The sequence below is a fragment of the Ranitomeya variabilis genome, chromosome 2 (assembly GCF_051348905.1).
Source record: "Ranitomeya variabilis isolate aRanVar5 chromosome 2, aRanVar5.hap1, whole genome shotgun sequence".
NCBI classification, from domain to species: Eukaryota; Metazoa; Chordata; class Amphibia; order Anura; family Dendrobatidae; genus Ranitomeya; species Ranitomeya variabilis.
In genome coordinates, this window is record NC_135233.1 from 715,414,290 (window position 1) to 715,429,481 (window position 15,192).

The 15,192-nt window shown below is 46.3% G+C and overlaps 1 protein-coding gene across 1 annotated transcript in view; it reads right to left on the reverse strand.

Annotated features, from left to right (window-relative positions):
- FRK (fyn related Src family tyrosine kinase) overlaps nucleotides 1-15,192 on the reverse strand; it is a 177,524-nt gene that overhangs the window by 72,543 nt on the left and 89,789 nt on the right. The gene's annotated exons all lie outside the window — the stretch shown is intronic.

Sequence of the window (15,192 nt, forward strand, 5' to 3'; positions counted from 1 at the left end):
GGTTCTCCAATGCTGCGGGCCTGACCGTCCTACTCCTGGGGGTTGGCCCTTTGCCCCAGGGGTTGCTCGTTTAAAGGACAGTACCTTGCAAGATGGCCCACCTGGTGACAGCGGCGGCAGATGGGTCGTCCATCCTGGTGGAAGCGATCGTCGGGCCGGCTCCTGGTCGGCGGAGTCCTCCTCTGTCGCATCCAAGGGACATCCTCCGGGCTGGAAGCCAACTGGATCTTCTCTTTGGGGGCCTCCTGTAGGGACTGCACCGTCCGGGCCAGGGCAGCAACGCTCTTGGTTAGCTCTTGCATCTGGAGACGAAGTCCTGCAGGGGAGTCGTCCTCGAAGCTCTGGGCGTCGGCCTCCGCGGCAACTGGGGTATCCGATGCCACCTCCTGGTGGTATGTGAGAGCGGGGCGCCTGGGTGGTACTGCGCGGCTGGGCTGTCGCTCCTGCAATGCCTGGATAGCTTTATCTTTAAACTGCGCAAAAGTCAAGTCTGGATTTTGCATGGCCAGAAAGTGCAATTGGCCCCGCTGGTGACTGCACAGGAGCCCCTCAATGAACCGCTCCTTCAGGATTTTATCTTCATCCTGCATGCTGCCGGGGTCACTCTGCTTAATGGCCCGCATCGCTTCCTGGAGATTAAGGGCATAGTCCCGCAAGCTATCCTGTGACTTTTGTTTGCATCCATAAAAAGTCAGTTTAATCTCTGTAGCAGTGCGAGTGTCAAAGGTGGCTTTAAGCTTGGCAAAAATCTGTTGTGCAGTTCCTTTATCCTCAGCGGGCCAGGATTTCAATTCCCTCAGAGCCGCCCCAAAGAGTTGGCCGGTTATCATATGGACCTTCTGGGGCTCGGTTAGGGGATAGAACTCGAGCAGGCTGCAGAGCCCTTCTTTAAAGTCAGTGAACGTATGCGCCTCCCCAGAGTATCGTGGGAGCCAGGCCGCTCCGGGCAGGTAGGGCATGGAGAAGGGCATTATGGCTTTTGCATTAGCGGCAGTGTCCGACTGGCTGATGGGGGCAGCGGGTTCTGCGGCAGTCAGTGGTGGTATTAGGGCCGCGGCTTCGCCCGCTGCGGGGACCGGAGCTGCCCCTGCGTCCGCGGCTGCGACCGCCACCTCCTCTCCTCCCGACTCGGACATGGCCGTCCCTTCCTCCCACTAACCTGCTGGAGGTTGGAGTTCCTCTTCCGGGATTGGCGCCTCACCGCGCTTTCCGTTCCGCGCTTCTTTTGGCTGATCCCGCCCACGTAGCTAAGGCTCCTCCCTCCGCGCGCGGCAATGGCGAATTTTGGCGGCAAATGGCACAGCACAGTCTTTTCAATAAAGTACAGTCCAAGCACAATAACTCACAGTTCCAAGGCACACATGACCTGATTCTTCAGGCTTAAGTAAATCCTGTTCGTGACGCCAAGTTGGAGCGCCCCCACACCGCCGCAGGGCCGAGGGGTACCCGGAGCCGGGCCTCTAGGTCTCAGTCCTGGGGTTGTCACGGTGGCTAGACCCGGTCCGTGGCCCTGTCTGTCAATGGGGGACGTCCGGTGCAATAAGTGGTGTGGTAACGGTGCAGGTCGCGGTAAATAACGAGGACACCAGTTTGCAGTCTCTTTACCTCTTTACTGAAGATGTTGGAGACCTCAGTCCAGAGCGCTGTTAACTGGGTTTTCAGAGACCGGCCGGTCCAACGACACATCAGGAGTTCTCCTCACAGGTGGGAATCAGTATCTACCTTCTAGCACTGTGTGTTGTAGTTCTTCCCTGCTGAGCTCCCGGGATAGTCCTCACAACTGTTTCTTTCTGTCTCTACTGTTCGTTCTCCGTCCTCCAGGTGATATGGTAGGACGCACCCGTATGACGGGGTAGGCCTGGAGTTCTTCCGGGACTCTAGAGTCGCCCCTCTCCCACAGCTGCCTCCGTTGTCTGCTTAGGTGTTAAGTGAGACAGCCAACCTGTAATTAGCTGTCCTGCCGTGGTTTGCAATGTACTTAAAGTCTCTTACTTGCTCGGCGTTCCGGCCACCGATTGTTTGCGCCTCAGCAAGGTGCTGCCTCTTTCAACAAAACCCCTGCTGGTATTCTCCTTTTCTGTATTCCCGTTGTTTGCTGGTTAGTTCTGCTCTGAGGAGTCTGCCAGGATCCCCATCCCTGACAGGTCCTCTCACTAGCTCTTCCCAGCTACTTCTCCCTGTCTTCCTGTCCAACCCCCAGTTTTACCAGAGTTGTGAGGAGTGGCCTACTAGATAGGACCACCCCCCCTGGTGGCCGGAGTGTGAAGTGTGGTGAAAATGTACCTGGTCAGAGAAACTCCTTAGTGCAATCAGACGTACCATAGCTCCCCATAGTGGCGGAGCCGCAGTACTGCAACAACCAGGACTCTGGGGTGCTGCACTATGGGTTCAGTTATAGAAGGAGGAGTAGTTGGAGGAGGAGTTACAGGGGGGGACATTGTAAGAGGGGGCAGACATCTTAGTAGAGCAACCATTTTGAGTACCCACCTTTGTGACAGGAAGCTCCCACCCACCCTCCCCTCTTTTTACTTGAGGATCAAGCCACGGGTGTGTTTATAAGGAACACCCCCTTTTCTTTATTAAAAGGAGGCTTTAAAGGCATTATCGTTGAAGGGACTTGTGTTTTATATAATAATCGTCATGGCGGCGTGGCGAGTGGGGAGGGTCCTCAAAGTTGGTGGAAATGGCAGATTGGTGGTGGGGGGATCTTGAAAGGTCCTGGACTCCCCCTGGGAGAATTTAATTGGACGGGGTTTGTTTGGATAACCTAAGGGACTCGTGGACGGGTCTTTTGGTATGGCTAGGTTAGTCATTATCTGTCTGAGCTGGAGCATAGCGGCTGGGGGTAAGTCTTAACCAGAGGGGCCAAAAGTTGGGATTTGGATATTTGAGGCTTACATTGTTGGGGCTTCGAGGACCAACCCCCTTTCTTCGGGAGGTTATTGTTTTGATATGTTTTGAGTTCAATGTTAATAAATGCTGCAATAGCCATTTAAATCGAATATACTGTATGTCTAATGTGTTTATTGGGGGGAATTTTGTTTAGTGTTAAGGGGTTGGACCTTTTAGAGTTTCGTTAGGGAGGGGAGGACCAAGGGGTCGTGATTGAAGCTCACCTTAGTCACGTATACCCTTATGTCATAATTGTTGGCACATACCCAAAGAAGGTATGGTGTACTGGTATAATATAGGCAGAGGTGTGGCTACCTACAATTTGTAGAAAAGAAGCTTCATATTTTGTTGGTGGCACAAACAACCCAAGATGGCTACAATGTATATAATGGTTATAATGCTAATTTACATGGTATGCAAAACTTTATTTTCTCAAATATTTTTCTAATTTAACTGAAAAACACTTTTAACCCCTTCCGACCTGAGACACAGCGTATGCATCATGAAAGTCGGTGCCAATCCAACCTGTGACGCATATGCTGCGTCACAGAATGATCACGTTCCTGCAGGTCGGGTAAAAGGGTTAACTCAAATTTCACTCGACCTGCAGGGACGGGGGAGTGGTACTTGAGCCCAGGGGGGTGGCTTCACCCCCTTGGCTACGATCGCTCTGATTGGCTGTTGAAAGTGACATTTTACTTTCACTTTCAATCAGAGCAATCGTAATATTTCACCAATGAAAATTGGTGAAATATTACAATCCAGCCATGGCCGATGCTACAATATCATTGGCCATGGCTGGAGACCGCGATCTGCCCCCGCAACCACCACGACCTCTTCCCCTCAATCATCTGTCCTGTCCTCTGCTGTCCTCCGCTCCCCTCCATCCTCCCCCTGCTCCCCCCGTGGTCCAATCTCACCCCCACTTACCTACTGAGCTTTGGTGTCCCTCCCAGTGTCTGTCCGTCTTCTCCATGAGTGCCGCCATCTTCCAAAATGGCCTGCGCATGTGCAGTACACCCGCCGAATCTGCCGGCCGGCAGATTTATTCCAAGTACATTTTGATCACTGCGATAGAACCTATCACAGTGATCAAAATAAAAAAATAGCAAATACCCCCCCTTTATCATCCCCATAGGTAGGGAAAATAATGAAATAAAGAAAATATATTTACTTTTATTTTTCCACTAGGGTTAGGGTTAGGGTTAGGGTTGGGGTTGCAATTAGGGTTAGGGTTAGAATTAGGGTTAGGGTTGCAACTAGGGTTAGGGTTGCAATTAAGGTTAGAATTAGGGTTAGGGTTGTAATTAGGGTTAGGGTTGCAATTAGGGTTAGGTTTGCAATTAGGGTTAGGGTTGCAATTAGGGTTAGGGTTGCAATTAGGGTTAGGGTTAGAATTAGGGTTAGGGTTTCAATTAGGGTTAGGGTTGCAATTAGGGTTAGAATTAGGGTTAGGGTTGTAATTAGGGTTAGGGTTGCAATTAGGGTTAGGGTTAGAATTAAGGTTAGGGTTGCAATTAGGGTTAGGGTTGCAATTAGGGTTAGGGTTGCAATTAGGGTTAGGGTTAGAATTAGGGTTATGTTAGAATTAGGCTATGTGCACATGGTGCAGATTTGGCTTTGGATCCACAGCGGATTGGCCGCTGTGGATTTGTAGCAGTTTTCCATCACATTTACAGTACCATGTAAACCTATGGAAAACCAAATTCTCTGTGCCCATGGTGCGGACAATACCACTTGGAAACTCTGCATTGTATTTTCCGCAGCATGTCAATTCTTTGTGCAGATTCTGCAGCGTTTTACATCTGTTCCACAATAGAAATCCGCAGGTGAAATCCACACAAAAAAACACTGGAAATACGCAGTGCATTGTACCTGCGGATTTCTAAAAAACAGTGCGGAAAAATCCTCACAGGAATCCGCAACGTGGGCACATAGCCTTAGGTTTAGGGTTGGAATTAGAGTTAGGGTTCGAATTAGGGTTAGGGTTGGAAATAGGGTTAAGATTAGGGTTAGGGGTGTGTTGGCGTTAGGGTTAGGCTTGTGGTTAGGGTTATGGATGGGATTAGGGTTAGGGGTGTGTTGGGGTTAGGGCTGTGGTTAGGGTTGGGATTAGGGTTAGGGGTGTGTTGGGGTTAGGGTTGTGCTTAGGGGTGTGTTGGGGTTAGGGTTGTGATTAGGGTTATGGCTAGAGTTGGGATTAGGGTGAGGGGTGTGTTGGGGTTAGTGTTGGAGTTAGAATTGAGGGGTTTCCACTGTTTAGGCACATCAGGGGTCTCCAAACGCGACATGGCGCCACCACTTATTCCAGCCAATCTTGCGTTCAAAAAGTCAAATGGTGCTCCCTCCCTTCCGAGCCCTGACGTGCTCCCAAACAGTGGTTTACCCAAACATATGGGGCATAAGCATACTCAGGAAAAATTGCACAACAACTTTGGGGGTCTAATTTCTCCTGTTACCCTTGTGAAAATAAAAAAATGCTTACTAAAAAATAATTTTTGTGGGAAAAAAATGGCCATTCCATCAAAGTCTGCATTTCAAAACGTCACTACTTCCCTTCCGAGCCCCGACGTGTGCCTAAACAGTGGTTTACCCCCTCATATGGGATATCAGGGTACTCAGGGCAAACTGGACAACAACTATCGGGCTCGAATTTCTCCTGTTACTCTTGTGAAAATAAAAAATTGCTTGCTAAAAAATAATTTTCGAGGAAAGAAAAATGATTTTTTTCTTGGCTCTGCGTTATAAACTTCTGTGCAGCACTTGAGGGATCAAAGTGCTCACCGCACATCTAGATAAGTTACTTGGGGGGTCTAGTTTCCAAAATGGGGTCACTTGTGGGGGGGTTCAACTGTTTATGCACATCAGGGGCTCTGCAAATGTAACATGAGGCCCGCAGACCGTTCCATCCAAGTCTGCATTCCAATATGTCACTACTTCCCTTCCGAGCCCCGACATGTTCCCAAACAGTGGTTCCCCCCACATGTTGGGTATCAGCGTACTCAGGACAAACTGGACAACAACTATTGGGGTCCAATTTCTCCTGTTACCCCTGTGAAAATAAAAAATTGCGGGCTAAAAAACAATTTTTGAGGAAAGAAAAATGATTTTTTATTTTCACGGCTCTGTATTATAAACTTCTGTGAAGCACTTGGGGGTTCAGAGTGCTCACCACACATCTAGATAAGTTCCTTGGGGGTCTAGTTTCCAAAATGGTGTCACTTGTGAGGGGTTTCTACTGTTTAGGCACATCAGGGGTTCTGCAAACGTAACACGATGCCCGCAGACCATTCCATCAAAGTCTGCATTCTAAAACGTCACTACTTCCCTTCCAAGCCCCGATGTGTGCCCAAACAATGGTTCCCCCCACATATTGGGTATCAGCGTACTCAGGTCAAACTGCACAACAACTTTTAGGGTCCAATTTCTCCTGTTACCCTTGTGAAAATAAAAAGTTGCGGGCTAAAAATAATTTTTGAGGAAAGAAAAATGATTTTTTTATTTTCACGGCTCTGCGTTATAAACTTCTGTGAAGCACTTGGGGGTTCAAAGTGCTCACTACACATCTAGTTTAGTTCATTGGGAGGTCTAGTTTCCAAAATGGGGTCACTTGTGGGGGAGCTCCAATGTTTAGGCACACAGGGGCTCTCCAAACGCGACATGATGTGCGCTAACGATTGGAGCTAATTTTTCATTCAAAAAGTCAAATGGCTCTCCTTCCCTTCCGAGCCCTGCCGTGTGCCCAAACAGTGGTTTACTCCCACATGTGAGGTATCGGTGTACTCAGGAGAAATTGCCCAACAAATTTTAGGATCCATTTTATCCTGTTGCCCATGTAAAAAAAAAAATTGAGGCTAAAAGAAATTGTTTGTGAAAAACAAAGTACTTTCTCATTTTTACGGATTAATTTGTGAAGCACCTGGGGGTTCAAAGTGCTCACTATGCATCTAGATAAGTTCATTGGAGGGTCTAGTTTCCAAATAGGGGTCACTTGTGGGGAAGTTCCAATCTGTAGGCACACAGGGGCTCTTCAAACGCGACATGGTGTCCGCTAAAGATTGGAGTCAATTTTTCATTCAAAAAGTCAAATGGCACTCCTTCCCTTCCGAGCCCTGTCATGCGCCCAAACAGTGGTTCCCCCCCACATATGAAGTATCAGCGTACTCAGGAAAAATAACTTTCAGGGTCCAGTTTTTCCTTTTACCCTTGGGAAAATAAAAAATTTGTTGCTAAATATCATTTTTGTGACTAAAAAGTTAAATGTTCATTTTTTCCTTCCATGTTGTTTCTGCTGCTGTGAAGCAACTGAACGGTTAATACACTTCTTGAATGTGGTTTTGAGCACCTTGAGGGGTGCAGTTTTTAGAATGGTGTCACTTTTGGGTATTTTCAGCCATATAGACCCTCAAACTGACTTCAAATGTGAGGTGGTCCCTAAAAAAAATTGTTTTGTAAATTTTGTTGTAGAAATGAGAAATCGCTGGTCAAATTTTAACCCTTATAACTTCCTAGCAAAAGTAAATTTTGTTTCCAAAATTGTGCTGATGTAAAGTAGACATGTGGGTAATGTTATTTAACTATTTTGTGCCACATAATTCTCTTGTTTAACAGAATAAAATTCAAAATTCAAAATTTGCGAAATTTTCAAAATTTTCACCAAATTTCCATTCTTTTCACAAATAGACGCAAAAATTATAGACCTAAATTTACCACTAACTTGAAGCCCAATATGTCACAAAAAAACATTCTCAGAACCGCTAGGATCCGTTGAAGTGTTCCTGAGTTATTACCTCATAAAGGGACACTGGTCAGAATTGCAAAAAATGGCCAGGTCATTAAGGTCAAAATAGGCTGGGTCATGAAGGGGTTAAACGGCTTCTTTGGGACTTTGCTTTTTTTTCGTATGGGCCTAAGAACTTACCAACAAACAGTTGCTAACTACCAGTCTTTTCTGCCCTGCAACAGTCTCTGCCAGCCCAAATCAGTCACAGACCACTACTAACGGCAATTCTGCAGGTTCCGTTAACGTCACCTTGATAGAGTAGCTTCTTCTCTTCTGTTCTGCTTTGTTGATGTCAATGTCATGCTGATTAACACATGGCTCCCTGCTGGTTAACTGTGGGAAGCAAATTGTCAATCAACACGATGTCAGCCACAACGCCCAGTCGACAGAGGAGACCAGAAGAGTTAGAGCTGCTTTGTTGCCATAAGGTCAAATGAAGCCGCAGAATCGCTGCCTGAGCCAGAACCTATCAGCGCTGAGCAGAACAGGCTGGTGGTTAACAACTACCAAAGCACATTTTAATTAATAGATCTCTGAATAAAAAGTAAGTTCCACAATTGGATTTGTTAAAAAAAATGTTCCTGTGTTGAGATAATCTTATAAATGTGCCCCTTCTGTGTATTGTGTAATGGATATGTCTGATCGTGCAGGGACATGGTCTGATTGGAAAAAAATGAAAAAATAACCAAAGTCCTGGATAACCCCTTTACGTTGCCATGATTATTTTTGATGAGTTATTGACATGAAAAACAGCGACTTACAGTTCCAGTACAGTGGATAGATTTCCAGTCATTTTATGCCAACCGTGCTTTTTTAAAAAAAAATCCGTAACGTGTCAATTTCTCTTGCAAGTACCTTTAGTTTTATATGTGGATTTTCTGAATAGAATTGCATTAGATGAAAGAATCCACCAGTTTAAAAGAATGCTGAGGCATATTTGAGTACAGTTTATGCTCTAAAAATGAGTGTAATCCACAGATGAATATCAGGTTTGGCAAAAACAGATACCAGGAAGCATCAAAAACAAAGCAGCTTTGTTGATAGCATGAAATAAGAAAAAGTGACAAACTCTCAGAGTTTAAAACATGATAAAAGAGCATATAAAAAACAACTAAAAATGCAATGAAAAAAACCCAAGTAACCTAATTTAGCTAATAGGTGCAGAAATGCTGCAGAAAATCTGCGACATGACAACCTCACCAAATACTCAGGAATGTAGCCTTACTGGTGCAGCCATGCTACCGGCACAACTATGACTGCTACTAATCAAAACCTACTTGTTTGCAGTAACCAATGCCAACAAGCTGCTGCCAAGGCAAAAGGCGGGCAACCAAAGCAAATAATGGAATCAGTGAACTCTAGTATGCAGAAAGTTTATCCATTATGGGTTTATTCTGTTTGGAAATATGTTTTAGCAGTGATCTAAAAACTAGACATAATTATATAACTGGTAGAGTAAAAAGAATGATATAATGATTTATTTACAGAAGTGTAAAATATAAAAAGGGGCATCCATAGTAGCAGGAACTGTCATACCATTGGTGCAACCCGAGAAGTAAGGGGGCTCGCTTCCAAAAAGTCTAAAAAACACTCACATATTTGGTGATGCTGCATCTGTAACAACCAGTACTATTTAATGGTATAATTATTTTTTATCGCATAGTGAATGCCGCAAAAAAAAAAAAAAAAAAAAACAGATAAAAGCTATGCTAGAATTGATATCTGTTTCACATGCCTTACATAAAATGAAATAAAAATCAGCAAAACATCTTAGGCTAGTTTCACATTTGCGTTTAAATCTGCAGCGTTTAAAACGCATCCGCAAGTGGTGGAAAAAACGCATGTAAACGCATACAAACGCGGCGGGTTTTTTTACGCATGCGTTGACGCATGCGGTTAAAAAAACGCTGCGTTTGTACGCGTTTACATGCGTTTTTTTTCCTGCGTTTGCGTTTTTGGTGCGCATGATGAGAAATTTCACAAGAGAAAAATCAAGATAACCAGACACCGCCAATGGGACTACAGAGGGCGTGTATTATGGGATCTCTATATATAGACCCTAGGGCTACTGAAATTTTAACAGTTTGCTACTGTATCCTGTGTCATGATGGATCTTTGCATGGAGAGCTTTTATTTTAACCTGGATTTCAGCTTCAAACTGTTTCTTGCCTGTGCTTTCGCTTGGGAGCAAGACAGAAATCGCCAAAGATGGAGAAGGAGACAACGTAGGCGTTTTTGGAGGCACCCCATTATTGAACTACGTGAGAGCCGTGGAGCCTACCACACGCTCTGTGCCGAGCTTAATGCCAACCCGGAGAAATTCCAGGAATACACACGAATGTCGCAAGACTCATTCCTGGATTTGCTGTCTCGTGTCCAAGGAGCCATACGGCGACAGGACACCCAGCTCCGTAAAGCGATTCCACCCGAGGAACGTCTGCTGGTTACATTAAGGTACGTTCCAAATCTAAACCAATGATAGTCCAAATTTACTGTTTTCTGACATGTATTTTTTGGGTATTTTCGTTTCATTCTTTAGCGTAACCACACCATAAAAAGAATAGATTGTAATGGTTTTTGTGTTTGTTTTTCTTACAGATTTCTGGACACCTGAGAGAGTTTATCATCCCTCCACTTCCAATACCGACTTGGAATATCCACCCTGTCCGGAATAGTTGCGGACACCTGCTGGGCTTTGTGGAATGTACTCCGGGAAGAGTTTATACCCCTACCCACCTTGGACATGTGGCTAGAAATTGCGGAGAAATTCTGGAGTGTGTGTGATTTCCCCAACTGTTTAGGAGCGGTGGATGGAAAGCACATTCGCATTATCAAACCAGCCAGAACAGGATCGGAGTACTTCAATTACAAAAAATATTTTTCTGTTGTGCTCATGGCAATAGCCGATGCGAACTGTCGCTTCATCGCCGTGGACATTGGAGCATTTGGCCGTGGCAACGATTTGCAGACTTTCAAGAACTCGGATATGGGCCGCCATGTGTATGGAAAAAATTTCAATTTTCCCCCGCCACAACCTCTTCCCAACACTCAAGGACCACCGATGCCATTTGTTATGGTTGGGGATGAGGCCTTTCAGATGGGTGAAAACCTACTGAAGCCCTATTCCAGTCGGGACTTGAACCACACTAGAAGGATCTTTAACTACAGACTGACCAGGGCCCGAAGAACTGTAGAGTGTACCTTTGGCTTTCTGGTAGCTAAATGGCGCATTCTTGCATCAGCCATAAATCTAAAAGTGGAAACAGTTGACGAGGTGGTCAAAGCCTGTGTGGTTCTGCATAATTATATAATGGTTAAGGAGCAACCCAACATTGAACTGGATGAACCAGTTGCACACCCACTGCCCAATTTCCAGCATCACCCGCTGCGGTCAACTGCAGCAGTTGGCCACATGCGGGACCAATTTGCGGCCTCTTTTGATTCAGATATTGGACGTTTCTCATGGCAGGACAATGTAGTGTAAAAGTCCTGTTGTAATTCGATATGTACCAGTTATTTTCTACAATGATAATAATATTTCTCATTAATAAACTTTAGTTTTGGTTGAGTTGACCATGTCTCCTATCTTTTTCCTCTCAAAACCCAGGCTGTCCTAAAACTGGCAGTATGTGATCTGTATTTAATATCAGTTTTTGTAATCCAAAACCAGGAGTGGGTCATAAAAGCAGATGTGCTAGTTATTATGTTAATATCCTAATTTACCTCTAATTGTTCCACTCCTTGTTTTGGCTTACAAATACTGTTATACAACACTGGCCACATACTGCTAGTAATGGCAGCCATGTTGCTTTATTGGTAAGCTTGTTGACGTCATTGCGTCATGATTCTCTTCTCCTGTATCCATTGGACACAAGCTGAAGAGACAATCACTGTCACACTATCTATAGTCATCAAGTCAGGTGTCAGAAATAATGAATTCATGATAAACATATACAGGCTCATGAATTCACTATTTCTGACACCTGTGCATGTGAGCATAGATATGTAGTGTGTGACCACCAGTGTAACTCAAGTTGTGTGTAATATAAGAAGAGAAAATGGTGGTTATACAAGGCAGTTCTCTACTCAACAGGTCAGGTGTCATAACTAATGAGTTTTTTGACACCTGACCTGTTCAGTAGAGGTCTGCACTGTATTTCCACCATTTTCTCTTCAGACTGGCACACTAAGCACAGACCAAAAGAGATTATGGAGATACATGTAATATTTTTTGGGCCACCTCATATCTGTATACTAAAGACACATAAAGCTGCAGTCTTTTTATTTTTAACTAGAGGAGATATGATATGGCCCAAAAAATTTGTGTGTGGCGAAGTTTCATGGCGCACGGTGTGTTTTGCCGGCGGCAGAAGACACAATAAACCAAACATAATTGTGGCAAATCAAACTTTTTTTATTTTGTTAACAACTGGAAAAAAATTATTTTTTACTGCGCCGGCTTGGGGTAGAGCGATGTAAACGGGGGGTGTGAAGTACTGAGGCCTGGCTGACTGTGGACGACGCAGAGGTGGCAGGAGAAGGGGCAATGAAACTAGAAGGGTCTGGAAGTTCGGGGATGGGGCTTGACACATGAGAGGCTTCAGACGCACTGGAAGGGTGAGACAAACCTGACACATTGGGAGGTGAAGGGGGAGGAATGCTAAGAGTCCTCGGTTTTTTTTTTTTTTGTGTTTTCTTTTTTGTTTGCCTGGTTGTGGGAGGTCTTGGTGGGCTCATATGGCGTGGTGTGGTGGTGGGTGACCTGTCAGGGTCCGGCTGCACTGTGTCCATAGTGCTCGTAGATCGTGCAGCCATGCCAGAGTCCATAGTGCTCGTAGAGCGTGCAGCCATGCCAGAGTCCTGCTGCATCGTGGAGGTGGCGGTACGGAAGGCCATGCCAGGGTCCTGCTGCATCGTGGAGGTGGCGGTACGGAAGGCTATGCCAGGGTCCTGCTGCATCGTGGAGGTGGCGGTACGGAAGGCCATGCCAGGGTCCTGCTGCAACGTGGAGGAGGCGGTACGGAAGGTCATGCCAGTGTCCTGCTGCATCGTGGAGGAGGCGGTTTGGAAGGCCATGCCAGGATCCTGCTGCATCGTGGAGGAGGCGGTACGGAAGGCCATGCCAGGGTCCTGCTGCATCGTGGAGGAGGCGGTACGGAAGGCCATGCCAGGGTCCTGCTGCATCGTGGAGGTGGTGGTACGGAAGGCCATGCCAGGGTCCCGCTGCATCGTGGAGGTGGCGGTACGGAAGGCCATGCCAGGGTCCTGCTGCATCATGGTGTCAGTGGAGGAGGTCCAAGCAGGAGCAGCGGATGTCATGGTGGTGGCGGTGGGATGACCAACTGCACTCGGCATGGTGGTGGTACTGTAGTGGTGTCCGGCTGTGGAACGAATTGAGGTGGCCGTGCAGTGGGATGCAGCAGAGGTCGACATCAAGCATGACAGTGAAGGCACAGGTGGATATGCCCCCACTGTCTGCTGAAAATACCGACTCTGCTGCATAGCCTGCACGTAAGCAGCATTGCAGGCCTGCATGACACTCAGCTGGAGATCAGGAGTAAGGTGTTCCGACATGCCCTGCTCAATTTGATTAAAAAAATGATGTGCTGGCCTCTGGAGATCGGCTTTCACTTGATCAAGGCTTTTGCTGACCTCCTGGATACGTGCATTTAAGAGGTTATGCGAAGCATCCATTCGGTCACCCAAAGCCTTGATCGCATCGTGTAAAACCGAGCTCAAGTGCAAAAACTTGGGCATGAGTGACCTGTCCGAAGCCCTCTGCCGCTGCCGGGATGAGCCCAAAAAAAAGGGGGCAGTGGAAGAGGATTGCGAAAGGGGAAGACCTGAAGGACCAGCTCCCTGGTCTCCAGTTAGTGTGGAAGGCCCACTTGCTGCTGCGCTGCTGGATGGCTGGGACGGGTCCGTGGCTGTCGGATGAAGGACCGCTCCAGAACCTGGGCCAACAGTCGTGCTGTATGTGCTGTGAAAAAAGGAAAAAGAAAATTAATATCAAAAATTTACCAGACGCAAAATCCTGTGGAATTTAAAAATACAGATTATGGCAATACAATACAGCCTAATGCACGTGATAAATACTTACGTTCTCTGGGCAAGGACCGGTCTTAAGAATGACAGTACTCGATGGTATTTGTAGCGTCTGATCCTTGCTCCTGAACCACTGGGAACACGGCTCTCTTGACGCAGGTCCTTGTTGATGCGGTCCTTCATCGAACGCCAACGTGTTTAGACTTTGGATACTGTAAAAAAAAAATTGTGGTCAGAAAAAGGACTTTTGGCCGTGCTCACACAACTGTGTGTGATGACAGAAACTCCTGAGAGTTTCTTTCATCACACACAGTCGAGTGAGCACGACCAAGGTCTCTGCTGCTTCACACTGCAGTGCAATACTTACCAAATGCAGCTCGGACCCGTGTCGGGGCGTTGTCCCAGCCATCCCACATCGCTTGGGCCATCTCATTCCATAACCGCCGGATCGTGATGTTGTTCAAGTGGATCCCAGGTGTCCCACAACGGGACTCGCTCCTGGACCAGGGTGATAAGGAGGTCATTTTCGATTAGGTCATCCTCCCATTGTGAAACCTAAAAGTTAAAGAAAGTCATTAAAGTTTGCTCAATTTACATAAGGAAAAGAAAGAAAAAAGATGCTGAGAAATGGCATGAATAGGAAAGTCAACATACAAAAGGATTCCAGAAGAAAAAAGTAAAGAAATACGAGTGTAAAGAAAGGAAGATTCAAGAATAATACACTGAGGACAGTCAGCCTTGTATACGTACCCGCTGCCGCCTTTCCACCGGACCTTGACTCCGCTGCTCCTGCCCTCTCAGCCGCAGTAGAAGAGCTCTAAAAAACAGAAAAAATCAAATTGTCACATGTGTCGATGTGACAGTGAATACTTACCAATCTGACGAGGCAAGTACTCACCTCACTGACATGCTCCACTTCCGACTGTCCTGGCCGAAACTCCTCACCAGATGAAGAATTCGAAGAAGACATTCTGATGCATGTAGAAAGAAAGAAATGGCAGAAATTAGGGCATGTAGAGACAGAAAATAGAAAATAAAGGCATTGGCTAGGATATACTCACATTGTTCAGGGTCTTTTCCTCCAAGATGTAGCCTGTCTGTGTCTCGTCTGCTTCAGAGTCTGGTGAGAAGTGACCTGCAACTGTCCACACCCTCCCATTTATCACCTTGATGGTGGGGGGTGGCTTATCAGTGTCTAGACATGTTTTTCTCAATTGAAACGCATGCGTTCAAAAACGCAACCAAACGCATGTGCTAAAAAACGCATGCGTTTACATAGGCAGCAATGCGTTTTTTTTTGTCGCAATCCTTGCGCAATCGACCGCATGTGTTTCCTGGCGGCAAATAGACGCCTCCAGAGATTACTACATGTTGCATTTAAGCGCCAAGCCGCAAACGACGAGACGACGCATGCGTCGTCAAACGCGGCAAAACGCGAACAAAAAAAACCGCATGCGTTTTTAATGTTAAAT